The sequence below is a fragment of the Leopardus geoffroyi genome, chromosome A1, assembly GCF_018350155.1.
Source record: "Leopardus geoffroyi isolate Oge1 chromosome A1, O.geoffroyi_Oge1_pat1.0, whole genome shotgun sequence".
Taxonomy (NCBI): Eukaryota; Metazoa; Chordata; class Mammalia; order Carnivora; family Felidae; genus Leopardus; species Leopardus geoffroyi.
Window position 1 is genome coordinate 100,149,050 of NC_059326.1, and position 20,614 is coordinate 100,169,663.

The window sequence follows — 20,614 nt, forward strand, 5'->3', positions numbered from 1 at the left end:
TTGTTGACAGGTTGCCAGGATACCTCTAGGCGACAAAGGCTGGGGCTCCCCTTTCAAGCAGCCGCACACACTGTAAGAATTCTTGCAAGAGGGAATGTGAATCCTGGAGCTAATTCTGCCCGTTTCCACCAGCCCCCTCCCTGAGGGGCTCAGCTGGCCGTGCTAAAAGCCGCAGTAGAAAGGTGAAAACGAATATTACAAGGTGAGGCTTTCTCTGGGAAGGCATGCTTTTTCTCTGTTGTCTAACAAATCAGTCAGTCTCCAACCATACCTTTCAACTAATAATAGATTCTTATTTTAGGTAATCCTGATCTCCACTTCTGTCTCACTGTTATACTCACTGTTATTCTCTAGTGAAAAAGCAAATGCTTTCTCACTAGAGAAAAGGAATCTAAAATAAAATAATCATTGAATAAAAAAAACAAGTACTGCTACACAAAATAACAAATATCATTTTACTTTATTGGATGATGCTGGCTATGGATTACAGATTTTAGTGGCTAAAAGAGAACCAAATTCCATTGGAAGCAATAATAGTATTTAAACCTGTAATTATTTAAAAATAATTTTCTTCAAAGAAAGGTAGAAAAAATACGTTTTATGTTAATCTAGGATTATATGTGTATTAACCAAATTATCCTTGAAAGAAAAAGGAGTGATAAAGGCTATAGTTACTCAACTGATTTGGCAGATTTTTTTATTGAGATGAAATGTACATGGAAAAATGTAACTAATCTTAAGTTCTTAAATTCAAATTCCAAAGTCAGTGGGTTCAACATATATATATATATATATATATATATATATATATATGTATATGTGTGTATATATATATGTATATGTGTATATAAATATATATATATATATATATATATATATATATATATATATATATATAACCATGTAAACCATCACCTTAATCAAGAAATGGGACATTTCTGGGGCGCCTGGGTGGCGCAGTCGGTTAAACGTCCGACTTCAGCCAGGTCACGATCTCGCGGTCCGTGAGTTCGAGCCCCGCATCGGGCTCTGGGCTGATGGCTCGGAGCCTGGAGCCTGTTTCCGATTCTGTGTCTCCCTCTCTCTCTGCCCCTCCCCCGTTCATGCTCTGTCTCTCTCTGTCCCAAAAATAAATAAACGTTGGAAAAAAAAAAAAAAAAAAGAAATAGGACATTTCTATCCCCAGAAAGTTTCTTCATATCCTTTCCAGTCAATCATCTTTCTGTGAGCACCCATGTTCTGATATCTATCATTAGAGAATGATTTGGCTATCCATGAACTTCATATGAATAGACTCACACAGTGTGTATTCTTGAATCTAACTTCTTTGACTCAGCGGAATGTTTTTGAGATCATCCCATATTTCTATGTGTATTACTGGTTCAATTCTTTTTATAGGGGAGTGTTAATACATTATAGGATTATTCCGCATTTGTTTACCTATTCTCCTATTCGTTAATATTTGGCTTATTTCTAGCTTGGGTTTCCTATAACTAAAGTTGCTATATCCATTCTCACACAAGTGTTTTGGTAGACATATATTCTCCTGTTTCTTAGGTTCAGACCTAGGATAGAAATTGAAGGTAGATGTATGTTTAACTTTATAATGGGGAAATGATATGTCGCTGTGGTTATCATTTGCGTTTCCCCGACTAATGAAGCTGAGCATTTTTACGTGAGCTTGGTTGGAGACTGGTATTTTGTTTTTATTAAGTTCGCATTCTTTGTTCCTTTTAGAGACTTCCTTTCTTGTTTATACCATCTTTACCAATGTGTAAATCCAGTAATACGTGCACATTTTAAGTACACAGTTTGAGGAGTTGTGACAAATGATTACATCCATCCACCCACCAATTGTATCAGTATGAGAACACGTCCATTAATGTTTGTAGTGCAGTCTCCACCCACCCATCTGTCTACCTGCGAGCAATCACCAACCTATTTTCTGCCACTTGCAGATCAGCTTTGCCCCTTCTAGGGTTTCATGTAATATTTTAGGGTAATATTATAGGGTAATATTGCAGGGTAATACTCTGCTGTGTGAATATTCCATAATTTGTTTACTTGCTTACCTGTCGACGTACACTTGTGTGGTTTCTTAAATTTTTCACCATTAACAGCAGCTGCTTTAAACATTTGTACATGTCTTTTGTGGACATATGTTTTCACTTCTCTTGGGTAATTATTTAGGGACAAATGTCCATGTCAGTAAGTAGGTGTAGGCTCAACTTTGTGAGATTCTGCCAAACTGTTCTCCAGAGTCTTTATGTATTTCACAAGCCCTCCCAAGCATGTAAGGGAGTTCTGGTATTTCCGTTTACCACTAACACTAACACTTAGTGTTAGCAACCTTTCTAATTTTAGCCATCCTATTGTGTAGTATTTCTGGTTTTAGTTTGCATTTTACTAATGACTGACAGTTAACGATGTTTGAATTTACTTCATGAACGTATGGACTATTTATACTTTTTCTGTTGTGCAGAGTTTGTTGAAAGCTTTCGCCCATTTTTAAAAATTGGGTTGTTTGAAATTTGTTCATAGATACATGTACATATGTTATGTATGTGTGTGTATATATATCATATATATGTGATATAAATTTGTTCATAGATACATGTACATATGTTATGTATGTGTGTGTATATATCATATATATGTGATATAAATCCTTTTCAAATATATGTCTCATAAACATTTCTTTCCAATCTGTAGCTTGGCTTTTAACTTTCTTAATGGTGGTTTTTAAAGAGCAGAAGTTTCTAATTTATATGAAAGAAAACTTTGAATGCTGTTTCTTTTAAGTTTAGTGCTCTTCTATGTTTTGTCTAAGAAATCTTTGTATCTATCAAGGTCATGAAGATATTCTCCTAATTGCTTTCTTCTAGAAGCTTTATAGCTTTTATACTTGTATGTTTCATATATTATAATTTTTATATTTAGTTCTCTGAGCCATTTTGATTTAAGTTTCATGTGTGGTGAAAGTAAAGAGCTGATATTAGCTTTTCCCTGACATGTATCCAAATGTTCCACCACCTTTTGTTTAAAAGATTTTCCTCCCTCCATAAATTGCCTTAGCATCTTTGTCAAAAATCAATTGACTGCATATGTGAACCAACCATATATTTATTGACTCTCTTCTGTTACATGAGCCCATTTATCTGTCTTTATTGGCATTGTTAATTTTTAATAAGCCAGCTCCTCTTGGCTTATAAGCAGTGCAGCACATACTAAAAACAAATATACAAGTGGAGTCCTTCCATGACTTCTTGCCAGTGGAACTATGCACAGGAGTTTGAATTAGGTTAGACATTTTTTTCTTGCATGCTGTACAAATGTTTCCCTTGGAAATAATCTGATTTTAAGTGATTCTTTAACAAAAAAAAAAAAACAAAAACAAAAAATATCCAGTCAGAAATGTATTCAAGAATGATAATCCCAGACAAATATAGATTTTTTTTTCCAATGCATTTATACAAAATGATACATGACCTTAATTTTCATTCATTCATTCAATAATTTGTTGAGTGTCTACTATATTCCAGGCACTGTTTTGGACAAGAAAAGATGGAAGGAGAATATTTCATAAGTTCATAAGTTTTGCAAGGAAGCATTATTTATAATCTCCACTCTATTGCCTATTTAACAGCATATTTATAATTATAATTACAGAGAAAAAATCTTTGGTAAAATAAACATCAGATTAAATGTCTTCATAGGTTCCTATGAATTGACAGAAAAGTATCAACACTCAAGTGTTTACAAAGGTACATCATTTCCTCAGGTTTTCCAGATGTGCTGTCACTGTCAAAATATATCCATTCCTCTGAGCCTCAGATTGTAAGCTCTCATTTCTGTCATTTGCATTTTTCAGCTTATTTAGAATATGATTTCTAAGAGAAATTTCTTTGCAGACTGGACCTTAATACAGCTCTATGTAGTATCATCTAAATAATTTCCCCAGCTTCTCTGGTGAATGAAAGATTTTCAAGAATATATGCAATTCTAAAAAACAAAGCAAAACAAAACAAAACTGTAAGTAGTGAAGAATGCAAACAGTTCCAGAACACCCTTCCTGAGGAAGCAGGTGATGATTCCTGTGGAGTCTTTTTTTTTTTTAATGTTTATTTTCGTGAGAGTCAGAGAGAGACAGTGTGTGAGCAGGGGACGGACAGAGAGAGGGAGACACAGAATCCGAAGCAGGCTCCAGGTTCCGAGCTGTCAGCACAGAGCCCAACGTGGGGCTTGAACTCACGAGCTGTGAGATCATAACCTGAGCCGAAGTCGGTCACCCAACCAACTGATCCACCCCAGGCGACCCTCCTGTGGAGTCTTAAAAACACAGCAGCATTTCCTAAATATCATAGCATACAAGTATGGCACTACACATAACACACACCATGTTGGGGCAGCAGGGAGGGAGAATGTACGGGAAGCAAGCTCTTGAGAGGTGGAAAGCAATGGCAAGCTGCAAATAGAACGTCCAGAGTACAGTGTGGGCGAGAGGTTTTTTTGAGAGAAGATGCTACAAGGAGTCTGATGCAGTCCTACACAAGCAGAACTTGGTAGAGTTCTGACTGCACTGAGTGCTCTTTTGTGAAGTCACACTGATTCATGGTTGGATGTTTCACTGTTAAAATAAAATGGAGTCTCATTTGTATGCTCTAATTCAGGAGTGCTCAAACTTTTCCTATTAAATGCCCAGATAGTAAATAATTTAGGCCTTTTAGGCCATATGCTCTGCAGTTGTGGGGCAAACAGAGCCAAAGTTAAACACGTAAATGAATAAGCATGACTCTGGTCCAGTAAACCCTTATTTACAAAAAGAAGTAGACAGCTGGCCAAATTTGGCTAGTGAGCTGTAGTTTTCTGACCCTTGTCTAATCTTCATTTCTGATGAAATACCTTCCAGTTTCATACATTGGCCTTTAAAGGCCTCTGGCTTTTAAACAGTTGGCTTTGGAACTTTTCTTCCTCTGAGTGCCCCATAGTCTGTAATTCTCTTCTAAAGAAATATGACTTCCAAGGAGAATAATTGAAGTTTGAAAGTTATCTGCACTCAGAATGCATGTGATCAAGAGAGACCACATATAAATGAGCTCAGCTTAGGAAAGCCAAATTGTCAGATCTTTCTTTAGCTTTCTGCCTAATCATACAGCACCCAGTGCCTGATCTCGCTAGTCATATATCAGCTCTGTCTATCTATCTATCTATCTATCTATCTATCTATGTATCTGTCTATCTCCATTCTTGGGGGAAGGTCCGAGCCATCGATGTTGTTGCTCATTAGTTAAGAAATAGTCTTTGCCATGAGGGCTTGGTCCAGTACATAGTCCTTGGCTGGATTCTCATTTCCCTTGGATTCGGTAGAGTTATACTTCTAAAGTATAGAATCCTAAAGCTAGAATACCAATTCCTAATTCCTTGAGGATTACAAGGAACAAGGTTTAGAGGCCCAGGTATCTCCAAGACTTGAGAAAATACCACAAAGCTGGCTGTTAGCCCTTCCTTTCCAAAGTTCCTGTTAATTGTATTTTCACCCCTCTATTTAAATAGGTTTGTTTCTGTTTAAAATTTTATTTTAAAGTTTTAATGTAAAATCAAGCTAATTTCATTCAGCCCGTTCAGCATTCAGTGTATTTGGTTGGCACCTACTATGTGCCTAGCGCTAGGAATATAACTGTGTAGGGAGAAAACAAGTCCCTAATGTCTTAGAGTTTACATTCAAGTGAAGGAGACAAATACTATACAAGTAAATAAGACAAAAATATAGTAAGTGCTGTGAAGAAAATAAAGAACAATGTCACTATGGTGGTATCTGTGTCGAAGATGGGGGCAGAGGTACACGTGTGCATGTGTGTGTATTCTGTGTGTATGTATATGCATGTATGTGCTCATGTGTATCTCTGCATGTAGGGGGGTGTGCATGTGTGTGTCAGTATGTGTGTTTGAGAAAGAGAGAAAAATTATTGGAAAAGGTGTAGTCAGGAAAGATCTCTTTGTTTTTTGTTTTATTTTTACTTAAATTTTAAAAAATGTTTATTTATATTTGAGAGAGAGAGAGAGGGACAGAGGGTGAGTGGGGGAGGGGCAGAGAGAGAGGAGACACAGAATCTGAAGCAGGCTCCAGGCTCTGAGCTGTCAGCACAGAGCCCAATGCAGGGCTTGAACTCCCGAATCACAAGATCATGCCCTAAGCTAAAGTTAGACGCTTAACCAACTGAGCCACCCAGGTGCCCCTGTTTTTCTTTTAAGTTTATTTATTTTTAAAAGAGAGAGAGAGACAGCATGCGAGCAAGGCAGGGGCAGAGAGAGGGGAACAGAGGATCTGAAGCAGGCTCTGCACTGACAACAGAGAGCCCGATGCGGGGCTTGAACAAATGACCTGAGCCGAAGTTGATGCTTACCTGACTGAGCCACCCAAGTGCCTCAGGAAGGATCTCTTTGAATTGACAATATGTAAATAGAGAAAATGTGAGAAAACTTTACAAAGAACTGGGGGAAGATTCCAGACATTTGCAAGAGGATGTGCAATGCCCCTTTCCAATCCCTCCCCTAACCTACCCTGGAGTGAGAAGGAGTTTGGATCCTTTGAGCACCTGAAAGGTGAGCATGGATAAAGCCAGCACTGGCAGGAGAGAGTAAAGAGAGACCAATCAGAGACTTCAAGAACAACCAGGTCACAGAGCGTCTTCGCGGCCAAGAGTTTGGAATTTGTCTTGAGAGTAGTGGGACAACCATGGAACATTCAATCTAGAGAGGTTTAGGATCTGTTTTGTGATTTAAGGAGTCGAATATGACTCTTCTGAAAAATAGAAGCACAGGGTGGTTGTTCACCAACTACCGCTGTTCACCAACTACTGACCCATTGCCACTGAGGCACATCCGTTCACCTGTCTGGCAGTGAACTTAATACCTAGCCATATTGACGAGAGATGTGGAAATGTTTCCATGTGAATTAATATAATCTCACAAAGGGTTATCCAGTATCCAAGGGGTAGAACTTTGATGTGACACTGGTGTAAAAGAATGTAGGAAAGGAGGTGCATGAAGATGTAAAAGGCAGAGAGAGACAATAGGAGGCGAGAAAGTGAGCAGAAAGTGTAAGAAGATGAGCAGAGTGGGAAACGATGTTTATTTTTCTGCCAAATCATTATTAGATGATCATACGGGGAATAAAGAAATGCTAAATGTTGTTCTAGTGTCTACTAAGGTCGTGCCTTTTACCCTTCCTCTTGCTCTCTTCTCCCCGACCCCTTATAGCCCATGCAAGTCCACACTAAGATCGAGAACCTAGTTGGAGAGCTGGGGCAAAGGAAAACACCCTCGTGATCATTTCAGCCTGAACTCCCCACCACTGGGACTTCCTCCAATGCAAAAGATACAATCAAAGGTTATTTTAGTAGAATTACTGTGAAATGAACAAAGAACAAACTGAGAAGTAATGAGGATGGGAGAAGAAATAAACAATTGGAGATGGAGTCAGAATTCAATTTCCAGCCAATAATTGTCCTTATTAGTACCATCTGACCTGGTTACAGTCCAGCATATCATTACCAAATAAGTGTTAGATGGATCCTGGCATGGATTCATTGCTAAGTGAAGATTCTGACAAGGATTCTCAATATATTCTCTGACCTAGAAAGAATATGTGTAGAGATGTGTGTGCGTGTGTGTGTGTGTGTGTCTATGTTCTTGTGTGTGAGCATTTGGAAGCACAGTGCTCAGTGACGTGATAATAAATATAGCTAATAAAATTCCAACCTCTTGTTAAGCAAGTATATATGTTCATTGGAAGGACAGAAATATGTATATTTAATTTGTGAAAAACTATTTACATTATGGATCATTTTAAAATCATAAATGTGTAATAAGAAATTAAAGTTTACATTACTTGAATCATTTCATGGCATTTTCCCTCAAAAATACCAAATGATTATGCAACATTAGAGTAAGATAAATCTTGGATTGCTTTACCTACTCAGTTCCAAGCGAACCATCCTATATATGAAACACATGACATTTTGATCAACAAAAATTAAAACCATATTTTCCTCTTCATAGCCTGTTTCCTATGTCAAATACTATGTCAAGTGGAGTTTAATTATTTTAGCTATTACCATATTTCTGGGGGACAAGAAATTTCCAAATAAATTTTCAACAGAGACTCCCAGGAGAAGCTTATTGATAAGTAGCGTTGAAATACCGTTCCAGCTAAAATTACTTAACTGGACACTGTCCATTGCTTTCCTAAATAAAATAAGGTCTTTTGTGATTCATCAACAATTTAATTATCTTTAATGTGATGGCATCTATTTCAATGTTAATTTTATAACTGGGATTTTATAACTAACCAAAAAGGACCAAGATTTGTAGCCTAAAATCGTCATTATTCTGCATGATGTACACAGGACAGGTTCTAAGTCTCTGCATCTTCAAATATTGACTCCATAGCATCTTGAGATAAGTCAGCCTGTTCTATCTTTTTGTATAAATGTAGTCTATAAGATCTTAGTATTTGAAAAGTCAGAAAACTAGGAACACTATGGAATGAACAAGTAAATGAAAACCAGCTTAAACCATTTAAATGGAAGCTTCTAGGAAGAACAGTGGTGGTAGGGGGGCGGTAAGTAAAGCACTGAGAAATTGCCAAAGCTCACTGAAAGCAAAGGGGGTTTGGCTAAGTACATCCCAGCTGCACTTGCCCATCCTGAGATCCGGGGTAACAACATAGTTCTCAAGACAGAGAAAATGGGAAAAGCTTGTCAGATAAAAAGCTTAGAAGGCACATGACAAATTTGCCTAATTTGTCTTTTAGTGGAATAGCCTTTCTGGAGAGCACTTCTGGGCATGCAAAGTCAGGAAAGGGAAAAGAGGAGAGACTAAGAGGGTCTTCATGATGTCTCTTAATGGTCTCCCATGGACGGAAGCTGATGGAGTTCTCTGATGGAGTTCTCCTGGGAGCTGGGGTAACCACAGCCATCTCAGAAAACCCATATAGGGAAAGAGCTCTCCTAGACCCTAGGACTGGGGACCCTCCGCTTGGTCTATCCATTCTGTAGGAAGAGAGGAGAATGACATGATTTAAATAATACTTTAGGACTAGTGCAATAGTTTTGTCCTTGAGGGAAAAGCCAAGACCATCAGCGGTCTTGTTGAGCCTCCAATGAGCTCCAGACTTCTTACTTTGATAAAAAGATATACATCTATTTCTTTAAGTGACTGATGGGAGTAGGATTTTCTTTATGTTCAGTGATGTAAAATCTTTTTTTTTTTTTTAATTTACTTATTTTGAGAGAGACAGAGCTCAAGTAAGGGAAGGGCAGAGAGAGAGTGAGCGAGAAAGAGAATTCCAAGTAGACTCAGCACTGTTCGCACAGAGCCTGCCGTGGGGCTCGAACTCACAAAACGGAGATTGTGACCTGAGCTGAAATCTAGAGTCAGACACTTAACCGACTGAGCCACCCAGGTACCACTGACATAAAATCTTAACCATACATAATCAAAGTAAACATACGGTAAAAATTAGCCTAATTCATGGCTGGAAGGGTAGGGCTATTTTGAAATATCTCTAATGAATAATGTGTTATTGGTGGTGGTGGTGATGGGAACACAAAAATTATGTCACAAAATATCTGTTCTGGAGTCTACTGCCAGAGGCAGCATTCTGCGCTGAATGAATTATTAAATAAATCCAGGTCCAGGCAGGCCTTCTTACCACATCCAAGTGCCTGAGACAGTGGTGCATTTATTAGAAGGACACATGTGCTTGGAAATACAGGAGAATCTAACAACTAGGCCGCAGGAAACACAAGACCTACCTGTTCCAGGGGACTTACTAGCCAGAGACTTGAGTAGAATCTGTTCTCTGGCCCAGACACCAAAATAATTAGTAGGCAATTTTTCATAAAGTTTCAGAATTCTAGAGGAAAATCGAAGGAACTTCTCAACCAATCTCTTTTGATTTCTGCTGAGTAGAGTGATATTTCCCCATTGGGTGTTCAGCTCGACGTTCATCTGGTCTCTTTCTTGAATTGTTGAAAAGTCTGAGGAGAACTAGAGACCACAGCCTGCTTCTCTTTTTAAGAAAGGTAGAGAGAGAGGCCTGTCCACAGTCGGGCTCAGCAAACCAGACCTCGTCATCGCTTTTCCACCTGTGAGGTGACTGCTTCCTTTCATACCTGACATGATTGACAGGGATAACGTCTGAATGTAGTTTTCACTTCTAATTTGGGACATGGCGGCCCAAGCTGCTTCTTGTATCCGATCGGAATACCATGACATTCCAGGAGCACAGATATTCTCTAAACGTAGAGTAAGATGTAAAGACTAAAGAACGTCACGTGTCTTCTGTGCCCACGTAGCGCTCTCAGCTCCGAGTGTCCTGTCATCAGCCTGTTCCCAACTCTACTCTCTTCCACCCACAGTCACCCCTTTCCCCTTTATTCTGCCTTCCTCTTAGGTATCATTAATTTGTTGTGATATGTCACTCTCTCTCAGTGACCTCTCTGCTTTAGCAACCATTACTGTTATTTTCCCCGAGAGGGGAATGTGATTGGATCCGTTCTTCTTTTCATACCACACCATTTCATAGACTTGTCAGTGGGCTTACAGATTGGCAGCTTTTTGGCCAGCACCCAGCTCTGTTCCAATCTGCCCTGATTGGGGATGGGGAGTCGAGTCACATATTTCATACTGATTTCATTTGATAATGGGAGAGAATGTGCTCCTATATTGACTTTTCAGTATTGCTTTCCTTTGCAGGATTGCAGGTTGAAAGGTCTTTGAATAAAATGTGAACACAATATGATTTGAGTTGGCTGAAGAATAGAAACTTTGGAATCCCTCAGAATATCTTAGCGAAAGGAGAATGATTTCAAAAATCTATAGTTAGTCTCCTAATTACATTTTCTCACATGCTGAGTTTACGAAAATATGGAGAAGAAGACAGGCATTAAAGCCATATGGTGACAATTATGATAACATACTTACCACCTACCACACTTCATGCTAAGCATTTTATCTTACTTTTAATCCTCACGATAACTATGGAAGGTGTTATTATCCCACTAAACATAAGATGTAGCTGAGACACTGAGAAGTTACATATCCCAAGGTTCCACAACTGATAAGCATTTTGGAGCTAGATTTCAACCGGGTCTGAATTTATAGGAGGGGTACATAGAAAGTACTTTGGAGTGGAGACTAACAGAGTATTACTTGAGTCTTTGCTATAAGCTATTTTTTCTTCTTTTGTTCAGCAAATAAGACCTTACCAGTGGATTTCACAGTTAGCTTGAAGTTTTTTCCACAGATGTGATAGTGGCAAAATTAAGATCTAAATGACCAGATCCCAGGCCACACAGAATTTTAACAGAAATATTTAGACATATGTCAGCTACATAGTAACATAAGGTGGGACATGGAGGAAACTATTTGAAACAACATTAAACAGATTTTTTGAGAATTGGAGGAAACCTACAAAACTGGCTTTGTGTATTACACATAGTCTCAAATGTTAGGTGCACATCACATTCTGTAAATCAAAGCGATCTGTTTTCCTACTAAATGTTTGCCTTTAGAGAAAATTCTGCGGTGAATCCTTTTAGGAAACTAAAGAACTTCCTTTGGGTAGTCCTTAGATATGAAGTGTTGATATTCTCCAGGTTTCGTTATTCAAGATCTTTTTTCAATCATGTGTTGCATGTGTTATAAGAAAATCTATAAAGGGTTCTCATTTCCTATAAGGCAATCAGATTTCCTGAAATTAGCTATAGTGCTTTTCATAATTTGTTTTCAAATTACCTTTTCTGTTACTTAAATCTGTTATTATTTTCCCCCTCTGCCTTTTCACCCACGTCTTACTACCCATCCACACACACACACACATTAATTTACCAACTCATATATACACAACCATTTACACACACCCATCCATTCACACCTATCCACACTTCCCAACCACTCATACTCATCTAAACACACATGTGCTCTCATATACATACCACACTTAACAATTCATATCCGTTCACACACTCACATATGTCTCTACACTCACATCATACCTATCCATTCCTTTATCCACACACCCATATCCATTCACTCGTACCCATGTACAAACCCACACTCATTCACTCATATCTATCTACACACTCATATACACACACTCACTATCAGCTCTCCACATTCCTGCGCTCACATGCCACGTTCCCACCCACGTACAATCCCACCCATCTGTTGACACCCATCCTCACACCCCCACCAGCTAATATTCATCTACGCACTCACACTCATGTACCCACTCACCCATACACACACACATCTCCTCACACCTAATTACATACCCATCTGCTTATAGGCATACACACACTCAAACGCTTCCTCCAGAAATCTTCACACGTGCCATACATATGCCTGTCCTTCCCGCCGCAAACCAAAGTCCCACAATTCTTCAAGCACATCGTACTGTTTGAGATTCCTACACCTTTGCATATGCCTCTGTCTTTGTCAGCTGGAAATGTCTTTCTGTCTTCCCTTCCTATCTAAATCCTCTCCTTCTTTCAAGAACCAGCTCAAATGACATTGTTATTTTATGCAAAAATGTTCATAGTAACTTTATTTGTAATAGCCAAACTATAATGACCCCAAATGTTCTTGAACAGGTAAACCAAATTATCATACCTACATACCATAGAATCATACTCAGTCATTAAAAGCAGCTAATTATTGATACCTACAGCAACTTAGATAGATCTGCAGGGAATTGCCCTGAGAGAAAAAAGCCAACCCCAAAATGTTCCATTCAGCATGATCCCATTCTAAAAAAAAAAAAAAAAAAAAAGAAATTCTAATGTTTATTTATTTTTGAGAGAGAGAGAGAGAGAGACACAGAGTGCAAGCAGGGGAGGGTCAGAGAGAGAGGGAAACACAGAATCTAGAGCAAGTTCCAGGCTCTGAGCTGTCAGCACAGAGCCCAACATGGGGCTTGAACTCACAAACCTGAGATCATGACCTTGGCTGAAGTTGGATGTTTAACCGGCTGAGCCACCCAGGCACTTGGACTTGATCCTGTTTATAGAACGTTTTTAAATGAAAAATTATAGAAATGGAGGACAGATTAGTGATGTCTAGGAGTAAGAGATGGGGACTTGGAGGGAATGGTGGGAGAGAGAGAGGTGGGTATAAATTGGTAACAGGAGAGATCATATGTAATGTTGGAACTGTTCAGTATCTTGGCTGTAGGTGCATATGTTCGTAGGTGGTAAAATTGTATAGAGCTTAATACACACACATGTAGTTGATGAACACAGATAAAAGTGGATTGTATCGATATCAATATTCTGGTTGAGATATTATAGTATAATTTTGTACAGTGTTACCATTGGGAGAAACTGGACAAGGGCAGGAGGGATCTCTGTATTATTTCTTAAAACTGCCTGTGAATCTGTAATTATCTTAATAGAAATAGCAGTTAATAATAAAATCATCAGGGCTTCCTGGTGAGTTTGAGCCCCGTGTTGGGCTCTGGCTGACAGCTCACAGCCTGGAGCCTGCTTCAGATTCTTTGTCTCCCTCTCTCTGACCCTCCCCCGTTCATGCTCTGTCTCTCTCTGTCTCAAGAATAAACATTAAAAAAAATTTTTTAACAAAAATAAAAAATTTAAAAAAAATAATATAATCATCATGTCATCTTCAGACCTAACATTAACATTAATTCTTAATATCGAGATAACAAAATACATTTTAAAGAATCACAATGTGATCAAACCAAATGGGGTGAAATGCACCTAGGAAAATGTAAACTTCTATAATTAGATTCAAATAGTCAATCACATCAATGTAGACTGAGGGAAACCTGGTTCAGCAGCAGATTATATGGCCACAACTAAGGTCTGGGGACACAAGGATAAAGCAGACCAATGGTTGTTCACCACTGCATTAAGCAACACCTCTGAGGCTAATTTACTGAGTAGGTCTTCTTTGTAAGGAGCACACAGCCCAGAAAACATGAGGGGATGTCCCATATTTTGGGTGACTACATCATGTTACTGCAGTGCTTTTCCTGGTGTGACCCTCTTCTACCAGTAGAGAAGTTCCAAATATGACTCAATTATTGACAAAATAGTCTCACCTCTGTATTAAAATCAAATCTACCTCTTTTTTTCTGAGCACTACAGGCAGTATCTCCAATGTTCTTGGGCTGTTTGTACAGTATATTCCAAATTTCGTTTTTGCTTTTCTCCTGTTTATGTAATACATATACACTGGGTTTTAAATGGCTAACCCATAATGGCCGTGAACTATTGATGCCATTTAGTGGGGTTACACAGAAAGTGTCATTGGTGCAGCATGTTGGGGAATCCTTTTTGAGCTAGGGCTCTGTAGGGGAGGAAAAAGTTTCTCTACCTTTTTTGGCTCGGTGACGGGGACTGCAAAATACACTGACAAAAGATAGGTTATCAAGATAAAAACAAAGTATATTAACATGCACATTCCACATCCACACGAGAAGACTCAGTGATGAGTAACTCTCCGGCTGGTCAGAGTGTGAAATCTATAAAGAAACTTAAAAAAGAATGATAAATTTGTGGTGAAGTGACAAGACAAAGAAAAAGGGATTTAGGCTTTTAGAGGCAACAAACTATAGGAAGGTAAATATATGGGGGAAACTAATGGAAGATAGAGGCTATTTAGTGATGTTACATATCTTACTCTTGACGCTAGCCTCTGAGCTGACAAGAGTCTAGAGTTGTCTTTGATGAGTTCTGCCCTTCCTGGTTTGGAAAAGAGAGACATCTTTACAAATTTATGTCCTGCTTTTAGGCAAATAGAGGGAGGGCAGATTGCTTCCCTTATATCTGCTTCTTCCCAGTTGCCTTCACCTCAAAATAATCCATATGCCAATGTGGCATAATCTGATACCCTACAATTCGCAATAGGAAATCACTGTGCAAAACAGAAATGGCTTTTCAGCTCAGAATCCAAACTGGTAGTGACCTTTCCACCTAGGAAAGGTCCAATTATTTGAGAAGACTGGTTGTGGTCCTGACAACACCATTAAAAAGAGAGAAGGGAACCCTTATCATGTACACAGCACTCCCTTAACAAGAAATGGAGCCAGTCAGCCACGAGCACTTTCTGAAGAAAACAGTCAGTAAAGACTCTACCTGATATAAAAACATGCAGAGGCCAAGACAAAGAATACAGTCAAAGAGGAAAGGGGAGAACAAGCTTGGCATGTGGACAGGAAAGCTGTAGAGAATGCCAAATCTGATAAGATTATTTCACAACCAGTCACACTGGTTGAGGGTCCTCACCAGAGGTACAAAGAGACACTGGACTCTGCTGTCTAATGTTATGTGAATATGTATGCCTTTGTTACCATAGAGTGAATTGTATTATAATTCTCATTCTAGAGGGCCACGTGGGGCATTTTATCGTGGCCCCTGGGATGGAATCCCCCCCCCCCCAGGGCTATTTCCAGTGGAGACTAGAGCTGGGTGACTCTGAACTGACTATTAAGGTTCTGGGTCATGGTGCAGGCAAAATTAGGGGAAGCAACATTTTTGCAGAGGTCTGCATTCACAATGCTCATCTCTTTCTGTTGTGGTGCTTTATTTTTCTGTTACTGCTGTAGCAAAATACAATAAAATTAGCAGGCTAAAACAACCCACATTCACTATCTCATAGTTCCATATGTCAGAAGTCCAACAAGTGTTGCCAAGCTGTGTTCATTTTGGGGAGCCCTTTTTGGAGGCCTTGTGTCTCCTTGGTCTCCCAGCTTCTAGAGGCCACACACATTCTTTGGCCACATAGCTTCTTTTTCCCGGCTTGAAGTCAACCTTGGCCAGAAGGGGTGCTTTCTTCTTTGGTTGTCCAAACTCTTTAAGGGAAAGGATTTCCACTTTTGAGGACTTGTCTGATTATATCGGGCTTATCATTTCTAATCCTGCTTTCTCCAGAATATAATAGAATGAAAATATAAGTCACAATCTTGTAGTGGTAAGCATTGAGTCATGTCTCCAGAGCAAATTAGCAGTGGCGTCAACCACGGGACACCCTACCCAACAGCACCTTCTCTTTATTGTGTTGGATTGTTCTTCCAGACTTAAAGTGGAGACAGACAGACAGTGGAAGCAATGAAAGAAAAGGTAAGAAAGCACAGAAGGTGGGGAAAGAGCTTGTTGAAAACACAAGAAAGAGGAAAAATCAACATCCACAGAGTTGACTTTAAATTGAACTCTTCTTTTTACTTTTTTCTTTAAATGTTTGTTTCTTTGTTTTGAGAGAGAGAAAGAGAGAGAGAGAGAGAGAGAGAGAATCCCAAGCAGGCTGCATGCTGTCAGTGCAGAGCCCCAAGCAGGGCTTGATCTCATGAACCTGTGAGATCACTACCTGAGCCGAAGTCAAGAGTCAGATGCTTAACTGACTGAGCCACCCAGGTAATGAGGTTTTGGAATGGTGGGGATCCAGAACCGATGGCCGATAAAGAATTCTTGAGACATCTTTGGTGCAAAAAGGTGATTTTATTAAAGCACGGGGACAGGACCTGTGAGTGGAAGGAGCTGCCCTTCGGTGGTGAAGATAGACTGGTGATATGCTATGGAGCTGGGGGAGATAAAGGCAAAAGGGAGCCAAAAGTGGGACTTTGATATGCTAAAGATGACTCCTAAGATACCTGAGCCCTTGATATTGTCAAGCTAAGATTGTTTTCCTTCTAGTAAGGCATTTACATTATGACAGTAGGAGGTTCCTGGAGAAATATTCTACTTTGTATTTGCCTCAAGTATTTGTCAGTGGGCTGCATGTTATAAAGAAATTTAATTTTACCTGCCATTTCCTTCTTGCCTTTGTTCCCCACATCACTATAGAGGGGAGGATGACATTAGGGCTCCAGGAAACTGAATCTACAGGTTTCTGGAGATTAGGCTATTGATAAGGTTGCCTTTTTCTTATAATTCATTAAGACATTTGTAAACTCATGGAGACTCGTGTCCTGCATGACTGTGATCTCTATCAGTTTAACCATTTGTTTTCTTTCCTTTCCTTTGTTCTTGGGCAGCCAGGAGTGCTTGAGAAATATCATAGATATCGCACAGGGAGTGGGGGCGGGGGAAGGTGATAGCTTGTGCTTTGCCCTCAGCTTGCCTTATGCTCCCTCATCACAGGTGCCCCTAAATTGAACTCTTCTAATCAAATATGCTGATATTTCTGATCTTCAATGGTCTTCTTTTTGTTCACTAAAGGAAAACAAAATAAAGCAGTTGATACACTGACCTTCTTACTGTCTGATAGTTACTACTGGGTGTGGGTGGAAGGAGGCTTTCAGTAAATTTTAAACCACCAACAAAAGTAAACTACAAGCTAAGAAGGTTTGCAAATAAAGAGCTGTCACCACATTTCATGATTGGCCTGGGCTCTGGGAACAGAGAGGATGGACAAGTTCCTCTTAGACACCAGGAGACGCCTTCTAGTGGTTTTCTTCAACAGGGGATATCCCATGTAAGATTCCTGAGCAATGAAAGGTTGTTGTATGAAGGGCTGAACCATCAGGGATCTCAAACCATCTGGCCTGTGAAAGAGTGCTTTGTTCATGAGTCAGAGATGTCAAATTGACCAACAATAGCTTTTTGATGACTTATTTACATAGGAGGATGGGAAATGCGGGGAGAACAGCAACAAAGAGCCCACGTTCAGAAACAGCCTTGAGCTTGTACATAAATCCCTGGGTCTCCAGAGGCATCACCAGGGAAGTCATGCTGAGCATATCAGAAAATAGAGGCGCATTCATGACACACACAGCAGAAACCCAGCCTGCCTCCTGGGCTCGGCCCTGTTTTTGACATTCTTCCCAGGGACTTTCCTCAGAAATAGCTTTGGGTGGAGAGAGCATTGACAAAGGGTGTTGATGTCTGCAATGAATGGTAATGACGATCAATTTAAGTGTCAGCCAGGCTCTGGGAGGCACCGACCTCCCGGAGGTGGGTGGTGCTAAGGCTGTTGCCTGTTGTCTGGTCAATGGGTGATGTGGTTAAGAAAAGGTTCCTCCAGGATACAGTGAAGCCCATCTCTCATCGGCCAAACTCCCCTGGCCAAGTACCTCCTTTCAAAGCCAGCTGTGTTCTTCTTTGTGCTTATTTCCACCTGGACCCACTGAATCCAGTGACTACCCTTCTGATACTACCACTCTGTGGCTTGTAAGTGTGGGCCAAAGATACCACACTGAGGTAGCACACCGAGACAATAAATCATGTACATGAAGACAGTGGGAACTCTGTGCAAACGTATCACATGACGGGGGCAACATGACACGTGCATCTAGTTGCAATTTTTAAATAATAAAATGGTATCTGTCGTTTCCCCCACTGTTTTATCATAATACATCAACTTGAGACCCTTGATGGATATCTGATATCTCATTCTAGATTGAGAAGGAATTGCCATGCCGTTCTTAAACATTTTCAGTTCAAACTAATTTATAGGTGGTACTTGACAAAAAGGCCAGTTTGTCAGAAAGAAAAAGTGTGCCAGATTCTGTAATCCGCACAAGGAAGCATAATTCTCTTAGGACATATTTCCAGCCCAAATCTTGGAAATCCAGCAATATATTGTTAATGGCTTGTTGATGTTCTCTTGACTGATTCTTTCTTTAGATTAATAACTGAAGCCATCCAACATTCTTCATCTGAGGAATCATTTAACGGTAAATCAAGAATCGTTGGCTTAAGCAGAAGAGTAGCTCTTATTATATCAATGGTAACTAAATAATTATGGGAGTGCCTCCAAAAAGTTCAGATGGTCTCCAAACACATTTATTGCCTGTTTGTGTTTTTCTTTCTTTCTTTCTTTCTTTCTTTCTTTCTTTCTTTCTCTCTTTCTTTTTCTTCTTCTATCATCTCTCCTGTGGCTGATCTAAACACTGGCTGCTTGATTTTTTTTTTTCTCTCTGAAAGTAGATGCATCATTTCCTATGACCCTCCAATAATGTTTGAAAATTCCTCCTCAGGTCACTGGTTCTTTCTTTTCCCTTTGGATATTCCCTTCTCTCTTAGAAATAAATCTTTCCGCCTCTCTCTGCTGTCATTACGAAGCTTCGTTTCTGAATTTTTACCAATAAATATGTCATGTTTTTAGCAAATATCTCCTATAGAGGAGACTTCAACTGGATTCCCAGTTGACTGAGAACAAGTGCTCCTTGAAGGGATTTTCAAACATTTAGTTGAGGAGGAAAACAGGGGAAAGGGACATTTTATAGCAAGGATCACAAATGGTCAGGAAGTCAAATGCCTTTGAGAATCAAGAATGAACTGCAAATAAATAAATCAACGGGCTGATGAGAAACTTTGGAAGAGTGAAAACTAGCTCTCTGACCTATAGGCATGGCCTTTATTCCATATGTTTATATTGGTTGTTGCCACATTGGAATGTGGACTCCGTATGGCCAGATCTTCCACTTTCTCAAAGGAAACCAAAATCCTGATTTGTGTGACATCTCCCAATTTTAAAACAATTGCACCCAGTTCAAACATTTTTAACTCTAAGCAGGCCAAAAGGAACTTATCTGTGGACTGGATTTGGCCTATCAACCCTTTTTTAAAGTCTTGATAAAGAGCTATTTGAAATAGAATAGAAATACTCCAAATTTCAGAAAAGATGGTTTGTATATTTGTTTATTATTCCACAACCTGACTCCCCCTCCCCCCTTTTTTTCTTTTTGCCTACGCTTTGAATTTCTATACATGATAGGATTCTAATGTGATGAGACTGATGGTTTCCATAACCAGTTCTCTACCACTCCAAATGACAATACTACAATTACATGGTCATACCTGTGTGGCATTTGTGACTCGAGTACTCTGTGATTTGGAAACTCAATATAGAGTGAAAATTACAGGCTCAATCTAACAATAGCCTTCATAGGGTGATATTATGAGCCTTAACAACATAAAATGTCCTTACCAAAGGCTCTACTTAGAAGTGTAAAGAGTGTATTTCTCCCATTTTCTGTTTGCATAGCTTTCCCAACACCATAGACTATTATGTCTACACCTGATAATTAGACTGAATGAAGGTGAAGAAACTTACTTCTTGGTTGAAAATGCTTCACAGTGAAGGAAAGACAAGGAAGGGTAAATTTTCATTAACTATTCAAAATCAGCCTGGAAATGCCCACGTGGACAGGCAGATTGCCTTAAAGCCCTATAAACCTCAGGCTAAATAGCTTTTCTGAAAGTGGTTTCATTTTTCACCTTTCCGGTGCTGCTTCTGTCTTTCCCAAAACAGTTCACCCCCAGTTCCCAGTGGCTCTCACCTTAGACTCTTTTGTCATTCACATGAGAATTATTGAGGACTGCATGTGCTACTGGCCCAGATGCTACACAGAAGGAAGTGCAGAGAATCCGAGTCAGCTGGTCGTCTTTCATCTATGAGTGGGGTCACTGTAATGCGACTCCCTATGTGGCAGGGCTGGCCTTATGGCTGGGCAGTCAGCTGCTGAAGATTATCATATAAAATGAAGAAAAATGCCTAAATGGCGAATTTCTTCTTTTGGTTTAATTCTGTTAGTCACAAATGGAAAAGCAAACATGTTCTAGCTCTTGAAGCACAATGATGGTGG

General features: G+C 39.5%; 1 protein-coding gene across 1 annotated transcript in view; it reads left to right on the forward strand.

The window, feature by feature from the left end:
- LOC123602343 (zinc finger protein 474-like) overlaps positions 1 to 20,614 on the forward strand; it is a 139,012-nt gene that overhangs the window by 25,206 nt on the left and 93,192 nt on the right. Inside the window, exons 3-4 of the mRNA XM_045486863.1 lie at positions 11 to 202; positions 16,104 to 16,148. The gene's annotated coding sequence lies outside the window, so the exon portion shown is untranslated. The remainder of the gene's footprint in view (positions 1 to 10; positions 203 to 16,103; positions 16,149 to 20,614) is intronic.